The following is a 17,173-nucleotide window of genomic DNA, read 5'->3' on the forward strand; positions in this document are numbered from 1 at the left end:
GTATTTCCAAAGCTTAAAAATTCCTTCACACACAGCCCCAACAACCATATGTGAGAACATTTGGTGCTTACTGCAGAGTCACTGGAGTTTTATAAAACTCTCTAGGACCTCATGCTAATAAGAATTTGAGAAAGCAGTGTGAATGAACAGGTATGCGAAATATTAATACATCCTGATTCCTAAGGCAGAAGCAACACCCCAGAAATTTGGGGGTTCAAGAATTCCAGCGTACTTGCTAATTAACTTGGATGTATTAGTCAGGATAAGTTAGAATATGCTACAGTAACAATTTCAAAATTCTCAGTGGTGTGGCACAACAAAAGATTATTTCTTACTCATACAAAGTCTTTGGCAGATCTGGGAGACTGGGCAGGATTGCTTTTCTCCATGTACTGGTGCAGTTTTCCATGCCACTTAGATTTTATGGTTTCTCCATACCAACATACACTCCCATGGTTGTGGTGGTCTAGAAAGAGAGCATGGAAAATCATGAACTGGCTTCCATCTGTAACTCACATTTCAGTCACATAACTACACCTAACTTCAAGAGGGCATGTGCCCCCCACTCCCGGAACAAAAGGAAGATCAGAAATCTTGGTGGCAAATATTAGTAATGTCTACTACAGTTACGTAGCAGATCTTTAGATTTTACTTGTATTCCTATAGCAAATATAAAATGCAAACGTTTCCAGGTATTTTCAAGCATCAGAAGCTTTTTCCCACCTTCCTCCCAGTTGTTCCTTGCTTCAGTATGGTGTGACCAAGAAAAAAAGAGAAATAAAAAATAGGCTTCAAATACGTTATTTATTTTAATCCAATCCACATTACTAGTGAAGAACTAAGAGCTCTCTTGTATCTATCGTCAGGATTTTCAAACTCAGCATTATTGACATTTTGGGCCAGATCATCCTTGGGGACTGTCTTGTGTTGCAGGATATAAAGCTGCATCTCTGGTCTCTACCCACTAGATGCCAACAGCATCCCTCCCACCATCCAGTCCAGTTGTGACAACCAAAAATGTCTCCAGATATTGTTAATTGTCCCTGGGGGGCTAAAATTATTCCTGGTTGAGAACCACTTTCCTACTTGCTGCTTTTGACCACTAGGAAGGGTTCAGATCATCTAACACATGAAATGACCCAATATTGAGGACAGGTAGAAATACACCAAAGATAATACACTTTGTCCTAGACCCACCACTGAGACTTTGGGCAAGTCTTTGAACCTCTCATTACCTTATCTATAAAATAGGAAGAATAATGTTACCTGGCTCACAAGTTCATTGTAAGAATTAAATGACACTAAATAACCCATCCTTTTCTCTCTGTTCTTGGAAACTACTTCTATATACATCCAGTTCGTATATACACATGGAGACTATTTCTAGACTTTCTGTTCTGTTATACTTGTCTCTGCATATTCCTGTGAGAGTTCCTCACTGTGTTGATTAATCATTGTTATTATTAAGCCCTCTATTATCTACAAGTGACTTGTCTGGGAAACTCAGCAATCAGGAAAGAGGCTGGAAACTGAGAAGTGAAGAAAAAGGCCTGCAGAAGCCCTGCACTAAAGCGCAAATACTTTTCTCACTGTGAAGTCCCCCAAGGTTATAAATTCTTTTTTCTTCAGCCCCTGCACCGTCTTGTGCCTCAGACACAGGTACAGGCACCCAATAAATGGTTGATGAAGGACCAAATGACCAACTTCAGACATAAGTCAAATAAGCTTATCATTACAGGGTTTCCCCACATCACCTTAGGTTAGAAGTCCCAAATTAGGTGGGATGAGGACAGCGAAGGTATTAATACAGGCAGGACTGGCATCAGCAATAAGTGACAGGTGAAAGTCTGACATTAAAAGAAGAAATTAAAGGGCAGACATTAATTTAAAAATAAAAACCACATGCTCTGGAGAGTAAGCAGCCATACACATCACAATAACCCCTTAGCTGCATTACACTGTCAGTGCATAATAATTGACATCCCTAATAATGACTCTGACATTTTAAAATTGCCAATTTCTGTTCAGCACATTCTATTTTTAAAAATTCAGAGTAGTGTGTAAGGCATTTGAGAAAGATTTCCGTCACAGATTTATAAAATATGTGATTTGAAATATACCTTAGAGATTACCTAATCTGTTTTCAAGATGAAGAAAGTCAGTCCCAGAAAGGTGAAGAGCACCTGTCCAAGGTCAGGTGGCTGGACGGGCAGAGTTGGAACTAAAGCCTTAGTTTGCTGACTCCCTGGCAAGTTCTTTTTCTACTACAGCACATCTTCAAAAACATAAATATATTTAATTAAAATTATCAAATTAATATTTGGCAACTCAATAAGGGTACACTTAATATGGAATTCTCCTGTACTGAGATATTAATCTACTGGTGCTCATTAAGCCTTTGTGTTGCTTAAAGAAAAATAGTTGTTTAGATCTGGCAGGTGTGTCAAAGGAAGGAGAAAGCACTCAAGTGACTAAACTTTCTAGAAAAGAAGGGAAGATTTACATGTAAGAAGTCAGAACAATGCAAAGCAGTGTGGAGGGTGGCAATGAGTCTGACTGTGTGGAAACTAACTTTGGTTGCTCTGGGAATCAAGAGATAGGAAACATCAACCCATGGCAAGTGGTCAAGGACAGCACAGGGGTGGGGTGGGACAGGTCACCTGAGTTGGACTCAGAGGATATATAGACTTTGGAAAAGAAAACAAAGATGTTCTAGATGTGAAGAACAACATTAGAAAACACTAGAAGGGGATGGAAGCCTGGATCACATTTTCTAAAGCACTCATTTGAACAGGTTATCTAACAAGTATGAGTTATTTATGAAGATGGGGAGTGGTTACAGCAAATATTAAAAATTTAGCCTGTCCTGGAAAATCTAAGTTGAAGAAAAGAGAGGATAAAGAAAATGGCCCAATTGTTCTAGAACAGCACCGTCTGATAGAAATATAATGCATGCTACACATATAATTTAAAATTTTCTAGTAGCCCCGTTAAAAAAAACAAGAAGTGACAGACTAAATTCATTTTAAAAATATATTTTATCTAACTAAATATATCCAAAATGTTATTATTTCAATATGTACTCAATATACAAAAATTAATGGACTTTTGTGGCAGCTTCCTAACACTGCCTGCTTTGTATTGCTCTGCTCCAATCCACTCTCCAAATGTAGCCAGAGTACTCTTTCCAAACACAAATCAGGTGAAAGATATGGCCTGAGCAAGGTAGTGGCAAGGCACATGAGTGGAACTGAGAAATATTTTGGCACTCAAAATGGCAGAACTTTGTGATTTCTTGTGTCATAGATTGCCTGTTAAGGCGGATACTGAAATGGAGTGCTCATGGCAAGTTGTGGTGTCCTTGAAACTGATCTTCATTGTTCTGTAACATCCACTGAACTCCTTTGGTTGTGTATATATAAGAGGAGAGGGCACGCATTGTTCAGTGTGGGAAAAGATACTGGAACTCCATACCTGCTTTCTGAGATTCAAAGCGTAGGAGTTAAAGGGAAGTCATAAGAAGTCATTTCTCACCTTGGTTATGGAATGTGGCAATGCCAAGGCCTCCAGGAGGGTCTCCCAAAACCTCATACAAACAAGCCATGAGATAAAGAGCCTACAGTTGGGCACCTGCTGCCGTGACAGAGGTACCAACAGTTAGACTGTGCCAGAGCCAATCCAAAGGGCTTGCTCTTTGCCTCTAGTCTCTATATCAGGAGCCAGCCAGGACAGCAGAGTGAGTCGAGGTCCAGAATACAGGCTAGTCCCCTTCTTCACTGCTGGTCTGCAGAAGTGGGGGCCAGGTTTGAGCTGAGAAGAGGGAGAAAGTTTTGAATTGAATGAGAGATTAATTTTTTGACAGTTTACATTTTAAAACGCAAATATATTCATCTTGTTCAAAAAAAATAAACACTATAAAAAGATCAGCAGTGAAAAATCTTGCTTCCACCTCTATATTTCAGTCACCTAATTCTCCCTAAGAGGTCATTACTTTTATTAGTTTCTGAATTAGTTTCTCGTGGCTACTGTAACAAATTACTGCAAATTTGGTGGCTTAAAACAAAAGTTTATTCCCTCAAACTTCTGGAGGCCAGAAGTCTGAAGTCTGTGTCAGTGAGAGGAAATCAAGGTGTGGGCAGGGCTACGCTCACTCCAGAGTCTCTAGGGAGATTCTGTTCCTTGCCTCTTCTGGCTTCTGGTGGCTGCTGGCATCCCTTGACTTGTGGCTGCATCATTCCATTCTCTGCCCTCATGGTCATATTGCCTTCTTCTCTTGTGTGTGTGTAATCACTCTCTGCCTCTCACTTATAAGGATACTTGTGATGACATTTAGAGCCCACCTGCATAATCCACGATAATCTCCTTAACTTAATCATATCTTTTGCCATATAAGATAATAGTCACAGGTTCCAGAGATTAGGAAGTGGATATATCTTTAGGGGCTGTTATTTAGCCTACTACTGTTTCTTATGCGTCTCTCTATATATAAACAAACGCAAGCACATAGGAAAATATACTCACATTTTCTCACTTTCTAACACAAAATGTAATTTACCATACACTGTTCTGTACTTTACTGATTGACCAATATATGTTGAGATCTTTCCATATCACTGCATAGTGAGCATCCTCCATTTTTACAGGTGCATAGAATACCATTGAATGGATGTATACAATTTATTTAACCAATTGCATTCAGTTTTCATTTTTCTGACGTTACAATGGCAAAGTAAACAACTTTGTATGTGTGTATACACATACATACATGTTTGCAAAAATATTTTATGATAAATTCCTAGAAGTAGGATTTCTTTGTCAAAGGGCATATGCATTTGTGATTTTGTTCAGGTATTGCCAAATTGCCTGGTTAGGAGCTATATCTATTTGCTCTCCCACTTGTAAAGTATAAAAAGTGCCAGTTTCTCCATGTCCTTGAAGGCAGAAGGCATTGTGAAAGAACATTTGGATTTGTGCCAATCTGATCAGTGAAAAATATCTCAGTAAATTGCTTGTGTATATGTGAACATGATTTTTAAGAGTTGCAGAATATTACATCATGTGAATGAAATAAATTCTAAAACCATTTTTCCTCTCGTTAGACATTTCATTTTTTATTGTTTGAAATAGTGCAATGATCATTTCTGAGCATATATCTTTTTCCACATACGGACTGCTTCCTCAGAATAAATTTCTAGCAGTGCTCATGCTCAGTTTGAGTATTTAAGGTCCTTGATATATATTGCAAAACGGCTTTGTAGAAAAGTTTTACCTATTTTATTTTCACCAGTAGCAAATGAGGGCCAGATATCAGAATCTTAATTGCATTTATTTATAGGAATTGCTTGCAAGTAAGCAATTACAAGTCTTTTTGGTTCCTGGATGCAAATTCAACGTGGGGAGGTAGGGGTTTCCTCATACCTCCAACAAGCAATTCTCTAGACACCACCTGAGCGTCCTACACTTCAACTCAATTCTGACGCCTACCTACCTAGAGATAGTGTCAGATCCCACAAGTTAAGGGTTCAATCCTACAAGACTGCCCCCCACCCACTTCAGACGCCAGTCACAAGCCCAGGCTGTTACCGGTACTTCTGACCAACTGGCTATAAATCAGAGGTTCCCATGACCCCTTCCTTGGGTTCAATTAATTTGCTAGAGCAGCTCACAGAACTCAGGAAACCCATTTACTCACTAGATTACTGATTTATAATATTATAAAACGATATAACTCAGGAACAGCCAGACGGAGGAGATACATAGGGCAAAGTATGTGGGAAGGAGCGCAGAGCTTCCATGTGCTCTCCAGGCGTGCCACTCTCCCCAAATCTCCACGTGTCCACCAGCCCAGAAGCTCTCCAAACCCAGTCCTTTTGGATTTTTATGGAGGCTTCATTGCATAGGCATGATTCATTAAATCATTGGCCACTGGTTATTGAACTCAATCTCCAACCCCTCCCTCCTACGGAGAGGAAGTTCCAACCCTCTAATCACATGGTCAGCTCTGCTGGCAACCAGCCCCCATCCTTAGGTGCTTTCCAAATGTCACCTCATTAACATAACAGAAGACACCTTTATCACGCTCATCATAAGAAATTCCAAAGGATTTAGGAACTCTGTGCCGAAATTACAATGAAGACCAAATATATATATATATATTTCTTATTATATATCACAATATCACAACAAGTAAGGAGTTTTAACTCAGGGGTAATATTAATAATAACAATAATAACATTAAAATAATAATACAGACACTTATTGGGAGCTTATGTGCCAGGTGTTTTCCTAAACATTCTATATGCATTATGTCATTTACGATCCCCATTTTACAGTTGAAACTGAGAAGTCCAGCTTCTGGCCAAAACCTATGTGTGATTTTTCAGGCTTAACCAATAGGCAATTACAAAGGCTTTACCTAGCAGGCCTCACCAGGGAAAGGAAAGCTGCCTCCCTACACCAGACAGTGCACAACCAATCCATCGCAACTCTAAAGGGAGTTGCAGCCTAGGACTCAGGTTCTCCTGGTCAGCCAAGCTTTTAACTCATGTCTGCATCCCTAGCCCAGATGCCTTCCTTCAGAGGCCTCCTTATCCGGAGCCTTCCTCAGGTGCCTCCATGGAAACCTCTTTATCAGAGCCTAGAAGACGAAGGCCTTGAAGACACTTTTCTCCACTATGAGTCAGTCCTTTTCTACTCCTAGTTCTTCCCCTCTCCCTCCCCCTGGCCCCTAGGCCCATAAAACTGCGGGAGCCTCTTGTTTGAGGCTCCCTCAGCAGGGAGATGACCCCCAAGTCTGTGCCGATTCACTTGACCCTCAACCAATGTACCCTTCCATGGTGGAAAATGGAACAGTGGGAGCCAGCGCTTTATCCAGTTCAGACTCTTGCTTACACTATCACAGTAAGTGAGTAAATGCTTGAATGCTACTTTTATTTTGACTTGTCTTAATCAGCTACTCTGATACCTGGCATCTCAGCTGTCTCCAGCTCAGCTGAGCTCTGGACAGAAACTGAGGCCCATGGAGGTTAAATAACTAGCCTAATATTCATAGCTAGTAAGTGGTGGATCCCAGATTTGAACCCGGGCTGTTTTCTAAAATAAGAATAGCATACATGATTAGTTAAGAGTAATTAAGCCAACAATGAGCCATTACATGCAGTCTGCTCTCTTTTTTCCTTAGCCTACCTAAACGTTTGTCAATTTTGTTTATCTTTTCAAAAAACCAACTGTTAGTTTCATTGATCTTTTCTATTGTCTTTCTAGACTCTATTTCATTTATTTCTTCTCTGATTTTTGTTATTTCCTTCCTTCCACTAACTTTGGGCTTAGATTGTTCTTGTTTTTCTAGTTGCTTGAGGTGTAAAGTTAAGTTGTTTATTTGAGGTATTTATTTTTTCTTAACGTAGGCATTTATCACTATAAACTTCCCTCTCAGCACTGCTTTTGCTGCGTCTCATAAGTTTTGGTATCTTGTGTTTCCATTTTCATTTGTTTCAAGATATTTTCTGAAGTCCCTTTTGATTTCTTCTTTGACCCATTGGTTGTTCAGGAGCATGTTGTTCAATCTTCACATATTTGTGAATATTCCAGATTTCCTCCTGTTGTTGATTTCTAGTCACATACCATTGTGGTCAGAAAAGATACTTGGTATGATTTCAGTCTTCTTAAAAATGTTAATTTGGGGGCCACAAATACTTGTTTTGTGGCCCAACATGATCTCTCCTAGAGAATGTTCCATGAACCCCTGAGAAGAATGCTTATTCTGTTCCTGTATATGTCTGTTAGGTCCATTTGGTCTAAAATGTAGTTCAGGTTCAAGATTTTCTTATTGATTTTCTGTCTGGATGATCTATCCCATGTTGAAAGTCGGGGTATTGAAGTCCTCTACTATTATCATATTGCTATTTCTCTCTCTAGATCTGTTAATAATTGCTTTACATATTTAAGTGCTCTAATGTTGGGTGCATATATATTTACTATTATTTCCTCTTGATGAATTGACTCCTTTATCATTGTATAATAACCTTTGTCTCTTAGTACTTTTTTGACTTAAATTCCATTTTGTCTGGTATAAGTATAGCTATTGCTATTCTCTTTTGATTTCCATTTGCATGGACTATCTTTTTCACTCCTTTTACTTTAAGCCTATTGTCCTTAGCTGAAGTGAGTCTCTTGTAGGCAGCATATAGCTGAGTCTTGTCTTCTTTTCAATCCATTTAACTACTCTATGTCTTTTGATTGAATAATTTAGTCCGTTTATATTTAAAGTCATCATTGATAGGTAAGGACTTACTATTGGCATTTTGTTAACTGCTTCCTGGGAGTTTTGTGGATCTTGTGTTCCTTTGTTCTTCTCTTGCTTTCTTCCTTCATGATTTAATGATTTTCTACCATAATATGCTTTGTTTCCCTTCTATTTATCTCTTTCTGTATCTACTATAAGTTTTTGCTTTTTGGTACCATGAGGCTTACATAGAACATCTTATATTTATAACAGTCTATTTTAAGTGGATAATAACTTAACTCCATTTGCATACAAAAGCTCAACACTTTTACTCCCCACTCCCAATTTATCTTTTTGGTATCACAATTTACATCTTTTTATATTGTGTATCCATTAACAAATTATTTTAGTTATAGTTATTTTTAATACTTTTATCATTTAACCTTTACACTAAAGTTATAAGTGATTTATATACCACTATTACAATATTAGAGTATTCTGAATTTGACTATATAGTTACCTTTACCAGTAAGTTTTATACTTTTCATATGATTTCATGTTTTTAGTTAGCATCCTTTCTTCTCAACTGGAAGAACTCCCTTTAGCATTTCTTGTAAGCTAGGTTTAGTAGTGATGAACCCCTTCAGCGTTTGTTTGAGTGAGAATGTAATTATCTTTCCTTCATTTCTGAAGAAGAACTTTGCCAGGTAAAGTATTCTCGGCAGGCAGTTTTTTCCTTTTGGCACTTTTACTGTATCATCCTACTCTTTCCCGGCCTGCAAGATTTCTGCTGAGAAATCTGCTTATAGCCTTAATGGGGGAGGGGATGGCCCTCGTATGTGATGAGCTTCTTTTATCTTGTTGTTTTCAAGATTTTTTTTGTCTTTGTTTTTTACAGTTTTATTATGTCTCAGTGACTTCATTAGGTTGAACTTCATTGGGAAGCTTTGAGCTCCATGTACCTTGATGCCCATATCTTTCCTCAGATTTGGGAAGTTTTCAGCCATTATTTATTTTTTTTGCTGGGAAAGATTCACCCTGAACTAACATCTGTTGCCAACCTTCCTCTCTCTTTTTTTCCTCCCCAAAGCCTCAGTACATAGTTGTACGTTCTAGTTGTAGGTTCTTCTATTTCTTCTGTGTGAGCTGCCACCACACTATGGCTACTGACAGATGAGTGGTGTGGTTCTGTGCCTGGGAACCAAACTCAGGCCACTGAAGAGGAGTGCGCCAAATTTTAACTACTAGGCCATCAGGGCTGGCTCCAGCCATTATTTCTTTAAATAAGCTTTCTGTTCCTTTCTCTCTTTTCCTTCTAGGACTCCTATAATGCCAATATTGTGTCACTTGATGTTGTTCCATAGTCTCATAGGCTTTCTTCATTTTCTTTCATTCTTTTTTTTTTTCTTCTCTGTATGGATAATTTCAAATATTTGTCTTCTAGTTCACTGAGTCTTTCTTCTGCATGGTCAAGTCTGATGTTAAAGCTCTCTATTGCATTTTTTTAATTTCAGTCATTGCATTCCTCATTCCTCAGTTCCAAAACTTGTTTGGTCTTTTTAATGTTTTCTCTCTGTTGAACTCCTAAATTTGTTCTTGCATTATTTTTCTGATTTTGTTACATTGTTCATCTGTGTTCTCTTGTAGCTCTTTGATCTTTATTTTGAATTCTTTGTCAGGCAATTTTTGGATCTCCATTTCTTTGAAATCAGTTACTGGAAGTTTATCATGTTCCTTTGGTGGTGTTATGTTTCCTTGACTCATCATGATCCATGTAGCCTTGTGTATGTGTTTGTGCATTTGAAGAACAGTCACTCTTCCAGACTTTATGGACTGACTTTAGTAAGAAAAATTCTTCACCCATGGGTCAGGGCATACTGTGGCCCTTGGTCTAGTGGTATGAGGCCCCAAGTGTGGGAGCATGTGGTCTCCTAGGTCTGGGGATGGTGTGTGTGTGGTGTCTCATTGGCTAAGGCAGCTGTTTTCCGCAACATTGACAACTGTAGGATCCTTTGTGGCGAGAGCTGCAGGGTGTCTGTGGTGGCTGCAATGGATGTTACAGTCCTTAGTGGTACCTCCAGGTCCAGAGGCAAGGGACCAGGGCTGGTGGTAGTTCTGTTCAGAGCTGGTGATATGCACACACTTAGCTGTGGGCACTGGCTATAGGTGCCTGTGTGGTGGCAGGGGCCAGCTTCAGGCACACATGCAGTGGTGAGGACCAAGGCCAATGTCAGGCACCAGGATCAACTGTGGTCACACAATTATCTGCAGGGTCCCAGGCTGTTTAGTGTACCCTTGCATAGCTGCAGGGGCTAGCCACAGGCATATGCATGGCAGTGGGGGCCAATAAAGAGTCAGAGCCATTGGTGTGCAGGCACACATCTGCAGGGGCTAGCTGTGGGCACATGTGGTGGTATAGGCCTGTGAAAGGAGTCAGAGCCAGTTCCAGGCACCCAAGCAGCTGTGGGGCCTGAGCTTTTGGTGTATACTCATGTGGCTATAGTGGCTAGCCTTGGACGCACACACAGAGGTGGGAATCAATAATGGAAGTTGGGGCCAGCAGCCTACAGGTGCACAGCTGCAGGAGCTAGCCACTAGTGAATGCGGTGGTGCACACTGTGATGGAGTCAGGACCAGCTCCCAGTGCATAAGCAGCTGGGGGAGACTTTACTGTCAGTGTGTACTTATATGGCTGCAGGGGTTAGCCACGGGCACATGAACAGCAGTGGAGGTTGGTTATAGGAGTTGGGCTGGTAGTGTGCAGGTGCAGGGCAGTAAGTGCTAGTTGAAAGTGCATCGAGCAGTGTAGGCCAGTGACAGGAGTCAGGGCAAGATCTGGGCCCATGAGGAGCTGGGTGGACCTCAGCTATTGGTGTGCATTCATGCAGCTGCACAGGCACATGCACAACAGTAGAGGCTGGTGACAGGAGTTGGGATTTGGTGCATGGTGTGTGGCTGCAGGGGTTAGCTGTTGGCATATGCAGTAGTGCAGGCCAGTGACAAGAATCAGAGCCAGATCCGGGCACATGAGTAGCTGTGGGGGCCTGGGAAGTCAGCATCCACTTATGCAGCTGCAGGAGCTAGATGTGGGCATGCACATGGAGGTAAATGCTGCTGACAGGATTCAAGACCAGGGGCATAGCTGTAGGGGCTAGCTGTGGGCAAATGCTTGGCAGTGAAGGCCTGTGACAGGAGTCAGGCTGTATCCAGGTGTATAAGCAGCTGCTGAGGCCTGGACTTTTGGCGTGCACTCATGCATCTACAGGGGCTAGCAGCAGGTATGTGCATGGTGGTGGAGGTTGGCTGCATGGACCTAAGCTGGTATTATGTACCTGCACAGTCCCAGAGGCCACAGTTGGTTTCCAGTGCAGATCCTGGGTCCTGGGCATCCTGTGGCAAGGTGGCCAGGGGGAGGGAGAGGAGAGTGGGGATGGACTCAGGCAGCTGGTGTCTGTGAATGCAAAAACCTGTGGGGCCCTCAGTGGCAAAAGTTGCAGGGTGTACGGTGGCTGTGCTTGGTTTCCTCAGTGGCAAAAGCTGCTGGGATCCTCTTTGGAGCAGTATGCTGGGATCTGTGAAGAGGTCTTCAGTGACGAAAGCTGCAGGGGTCCACAGCATCCACAAGGCCTTTTAAGATCCTCAGTGGCGAACACTGCTAGGGTCCTCTACAGAGCAGGCCACTGGGAACCATGTTCACTCCCACCACATGGCTTGTACTGGTAGCCCCTGCCCTTCTTCATTGTTCCTAGCTATCTCTAGATGTCTCAGCAATACATCTCTGGGTATGGTGACACCAAAGCAGGTCTTTTGTGCAGTGCCCCAAAAGATTGGAGAAGCTGGTTGCTCACCCCATTTTCCTTTCCCAAGCAAGGGGAACTATCTCAGGCCAGGGAGCTCCCTCTTGACACTGAGCAATACTGACCTTGCACTGGGATGATGCAGGTAAAATGAAACTGTTCTTCCTTCTCCTTTTTGTGCAATTATTCTCAGGCTTTTGGGTCCACTGTGTTACTGAAGCTTTTTTTTTTTTTTTTTTCCCTTTTTTTTTTTTTTTTTTTTTTTTATTAATGTTATGATAGATTACAACCTTGTGAGATTTCAGTTGTACATTTTTGTTAGTCATGTTGTGGGTACACCACTTCCCCCTCCGTACCCTCCCCCCACCCCCCCTTTTCCCTGGTAACCACCAATCAGATCTCCTTCTCAATATACTAATTTCCACCTATGAGTGGAGTCATATAGAGTTCGTCTTTCTCTGACTGACTTATTTCGCTTAACATAATACCCTCGAGGTCCATCCACATTGTTGTGAATGGGCCAATTTCGTCTTTTTTTATGGCTGAGTAGTATTCCATTGTGTATATATACCACATCTTCTTTATCCAATCATTAGTTTCTGGGCATGTAGGCTGGTTCCACGTCTTGGCTATTGTAAATAATGCTGCAATGAACATAGGGGTGCAACGGACTCTTGAGATATCTGATATCAGGTTCTTAGGATAGATACCCAGTAATGGGATGGCTGGGTCATAGGGTATTTCTATTTTTAACTTTTTGAGAAATCTCCATACTGTTTTCCATAGTGGCTGTACCAGTTTGCATTCCCACCAACAGTGTATGAGGGTTCCTCTTTCTCCACAACCCCTCCAACATTTGTCGTTCTTGGTTTTGGATGTTTTTGCCAATCTAACGGGGGTAAGGTGATATCTTAGTGTAGTTTTGATTTGCATTTCCCTGATGATTAGCGATGATGAACATCTTTTCATGTGTCTATTGGCCATATTCATATCTTCTTTTGAGAAATGTCTGTTCATGTCCTCTGCCCATTTTTTGATCGGGTTGTTTGTTTTTTTGTTGTTAAGCAGTGTGAGTTCTTTGTATATTATGGAGATTAACCCTTTGTCGGATAAGTGGCTTGTAAATATTTTTTCCCAATTAGTGAGCTGTTTTTTTGTTTCAATCCTGTTTTCCCTTGCCTTGAAGAAGCTCTTTAGTCTGATGAAGTCCCATTTGTTTATTCTTTCTATTGTTTCCCTCAACTGAGGAGTTACAGTGTCCGAAAAGATTCTTTTGAAACTGATGTCAAAGAGTGTACTGCCTATATTCTCTTCCAAAAGACTTATTGTCTCAGGCCTAATCTTTAGGTCTTTGATCCATTTTGAGTTTATTTTGGTGTGTGGTGAAAAAGAATGGTCAATTTTCAATCTTTTGCATGTGGCTGTCCAGTTTTCCCAGCACCATTTGTTGAAGAGACTTTCTTTTCTCCATTGTAGGCCCTCTGCTCCTTTGTCGAAGATTAGCTGTCCATAGATGTGTGGTTTTATCTCTGGGCTTTCAATTCTATTCCATTGATCTGTGGACCTGTTTTTGTACCAGTACCATGCTGTTTTGATCACTGTAGCTTTGTAGTATGTTTTGAAATCGGGGATTGTGATTCCGCCGGCTTTGTTTTTCTTGCTCAGGATTGCTTTAGCAATTCGCGGTCTTTTGTTGCCCCATATGAATTTTAGGATTGTTTGTTCAATTTCTGTGAAGAATGTTCTTGGGATTCTGATTGGGATAGCATTGAATCTGTATATTGCTTTAGGTAGTATGGACATTTTAACTATGTTTATTCTTCCGATCCATGTGCAAGGGATGTCTTTCCATCTCTTTATGTCATCGCCTATTTCTTTCAAGAGAGTCTTGTAGTTTTCATTGTATAGATCCTTCACTTCCTTGGTTAAGTTTATCCCAAGGTATTTTATTCTTTTCGTTGCTATTGTGAATGGGATAGAGTTCTTGAGTTCTTTTTCTGTTAGTTTATTGTTAGTGTATAGAAATGCTACTGATTTATGCACGTTAATTTTATACCCTGCTACTTTGCTGTAGTTGTTGATTATTTCTAATAGTTTTTCGGTGGATTCTTTGGGGTTTTCTATGTATAAGATCATGTCGTCTGCAAACAACGAGAGTTTTACTTCTTCGTTACCTATTTGGATTCCTTTTATTTCTTTTTCCTGCCGAATTGCTCTGGCCAGCACCTCCAGAACTATGTTGAATAGGAGTGGTGAAAGTGGGCACCCTTGTCTTGTTCCTGTCCTCAGAGGGATGGCTTTCAGCTTTTGTCCATTGAGTATGATGTTGGCTGTGGGTCTATCATATATGGCCTTTATTATGTTGAGGTACTTTCCTTCTATACCCATTTTACTGAGGGTTTTTATCATAAATGGGTGTTGGATCTTGTCGAATGCTTTCTCTGCATCTATTGAGATGATCATGTGGTTTTTGTTTTTCATTTTGTTAATGTAGTGTATCACGTTGATTGACTTGCGGATGTTGAACCATCCCTGTGTCCCTGGTATAAATCCCACTTGATCATGGTGTATAATCTTTTTGATGTATTGCTGTAATCGGTTTGCCAAAATTTTGTTGAGGATTTTTGCATCTATGTTCATCAGTGATATCGGCCTGTAGTTCTCCTTCTTTGTGTTGTCCTTGTCAGGTTTGGGGATCAGAGTGATGTTGGCTTCATAGAATGTGTTAGGGAGTTCTCCATCTTTCTCAATTTTCTGGAACAGTTTGAGGAGAATAGGTATTAAGTCTTCTTTGAATGTTTGGTAGAATTCTCCAGAGAAGCCGTCTGGTCCTGGACTCTTATTTTTGGGGAGGTTTTTGATTACCGTTTCTATTTCCTTACTTGTGATTGGCCTATTCAGATTCTCCATTTCTTCCTGATTCAGTTTGGGGAGATTGTAGGAGTCTAGGAATTTGTCCATTTCTTCCAGGTTGTTCAATTTGTTGGCATATAGTTTTTCATAGTATTCTCTTATGATCTCTTGTATTTCATTGCTATCTGTTGTGATTTCTCCTCTGTCATTCCTAATTTTATTAATTTGCGATTTCTCTCTTCTTTTCTTGGTGAGTCTGGCTAGGGGTTTGTCAATTTTGTTAATTCTTTCGAAGAACCAACTCTTTGTTTCATTGATCCTTTCTATTGTCTTTTTTGTTTCAATATCGTTTATTTCTGCTCTTATTTTTATTATTTCCCTCCTTCTACTGACTCTGGGCCTTGTTTGTTCTTCTTTTTCTAGTTCTGTTAGGTGTCGTTTGAGGTTGCTTACGTGAGCTTTTTCTTGTTTAGTGAGGTGAGCCTGTATTGTGATGAATTTCCCTCTTAGGACTGCTTTTGCTGCATCCCAAATGATTTGGTATGTCGTGTTCTCATTTTCATTTGTCTCCAGATAATATTTGATTTCTTCTTTAATTTCTTCAATGATCCATTGTTTGTTGAGAAGCGTGTTGTTTAGTCTCCACATTTTTGCACCTTTCTCTGCTTTTTTCTTGTAGTTGATTTCTAGTTTAATAGCGTTATGATCAGAAAAGATGCTTGATATTATTTCAACTCTCTTGTATTTATTGATGTTTGCTTTGGTTCCCAAAATATGGTCAATCCTTGAGAATGTTCCATGTGCACTTGAGAAGAATGTGTAACCTGCTGTTTTTGGATGAAGTGTTCTATATATATCTATTAAGTCCATCTGGTCTAATTTTTCATTTAATTCTATTATTTCCTTGTTGATTTTCTGTCTGGATGTTCTGTCCATTGGTGTTAATGGTGTGTTGAGGTCCCCTACTATTATTGTATTGTTGCTGATGTCTTCTTTTAGTTCTATTAAGAGTTGCTTTACAAATTTTGGTGCTCCTGTGTTGGGTGCGTATATATTTATAAGTGTTATGTCTTCTTGGTGGAGAGTCCCTTTTATCATTATATACTGTCCCTCTTTGTCTTTCTTTATCTGTTTTGCTTTGAAATCTACCTTGTCTGATATTAGTATAGCGACACCTGCTTTCTTTTGTTCATTATTAGCTTGGAGTATTGTTCTCCATCCCTTCACTCTGAGTCTGTGTTTGTCTTTGGGGCTGAGGTGTGTTTCCTGGAGGCAGCATATTGTTGGATCTTGTTCTTTGATCCATCCTGCCACTCTGTGTCTTTTGATTGGGGAGTTCAATCCGTTTACATTTAGAGTGATTATTGAGACGTGGGGGCCTACCACTACCATTTTGTGTCTTGTTTTCCGCTTTTCTTCAGTTTCCTTTGTTTCTCGTCCCATGGTTTAATCTGTTCTGATGTAGAGCTGCTACTCTCTGTTGTTGTCCTTCTACTTATCTCCTCTGCTCTTGGTTTTGTAGCCCCTTTCCTTTTTTGGATTTTTCAGGAATGAGGGTTTTCCTGAGGATTTCCTGAAGAGGAGGTTTTGTGGCAATGAACTCCCTTAATTTTTGTTTATCTGGGAAAGTTTTTATTTCTCCATCGTATTTGAAGGATATTTTCGCTGGGTAGAGAATTCTCGGCTGTAGGTTTTTGTCCTTCAGATTTTTGAATATATCATTCCACTCTCTTCTGGCCTGTAAAGTTTCTGCTGAGAAATCTGCTGATAGCCTGATGGGGGTTCCTTTGTAGGTTAGTTTCTTTTGCCTGGCTGTCCTTAATATTTTCTCCTTGTCGTTGACTTTTGCTAGCTTCACTACTATATGCCGTGGAGTTGGTCTTCTTGCATTGATAAAGTTTGGAGATCTATTGGCTTCTGTCACCTGAAGATCCATCTCCCTCACCAGATTTGGGAAGTTCTCAGCCATTATTTCTTTGAATAGGTTTTCTGCCCCTTTCTCCTTCTCTTCTCCCTCTGGTATACCTATAATCCTTACATTGCATCTCCTAATTGTGTCTGATAATTCTCGGAGAGTTTCTTCATTTCTTTTAAGTCTTGCTTCTCTCTCCTCCTCTGCCTGCAACAATTCTATATTGCCATCTTCCAAATTGCTAATTCTTTCCTCCATATTATCGGCCCTACTGTTCAGAGCATCTAGATTTTTCTTAATCTCCTCTATTGTGTTCTTCATTTCCAGTATTTCTGTTTGGTTCTTCTTTATCGTATCAAACTCTTTTGTGACATAGCTCCTGAACTC

At 40.3% G+C, this 17,173-nt stretch overlaps 1 protein-coding gene across 2 annotated transcripts in view; it reads right to left on the bottom strand.

Moving 5' to 3' along the window:
- The window catches only part of FANCB (FA complementation group B), a 70,831-nt gene that overhangs the window by 11,452 nt on the left and 42,206 nt on the right, over positions 1 to 17,173 (bottom strand). For both annotated transcript variants that reach the window (XR_002805319.2, XR_011434601.1), the window contains exons 10-11: positions 3,535 to 3,810; positions 336 to 466 (exon numbers count right to left, since the gene is read on the bottom strand). The gene's annotated coding sequence lies outside the window, so the exon portion shown is untranslated. Of the gene's footprint in view, positions 1 to 335; positions 467 to 3,534; positions 3,811 to 17,173 lie in introns of those variants that run through there.

The sequence above is a fragment of the Equus caballus genome, chromosome X, assembly GCF_041296265.1.
Source record: "Equus caballus isolate H_3958 breed thoroughbred chromosome X, TB-T2T, whole genome shotgun sequence".
NCBI classification, from domain to species: domain Eukaryota; kingdom Metazoa; phylum Chordata; class Mammalia; order Perissodactyla; family Equidae; genus Equus; species Equus caballus.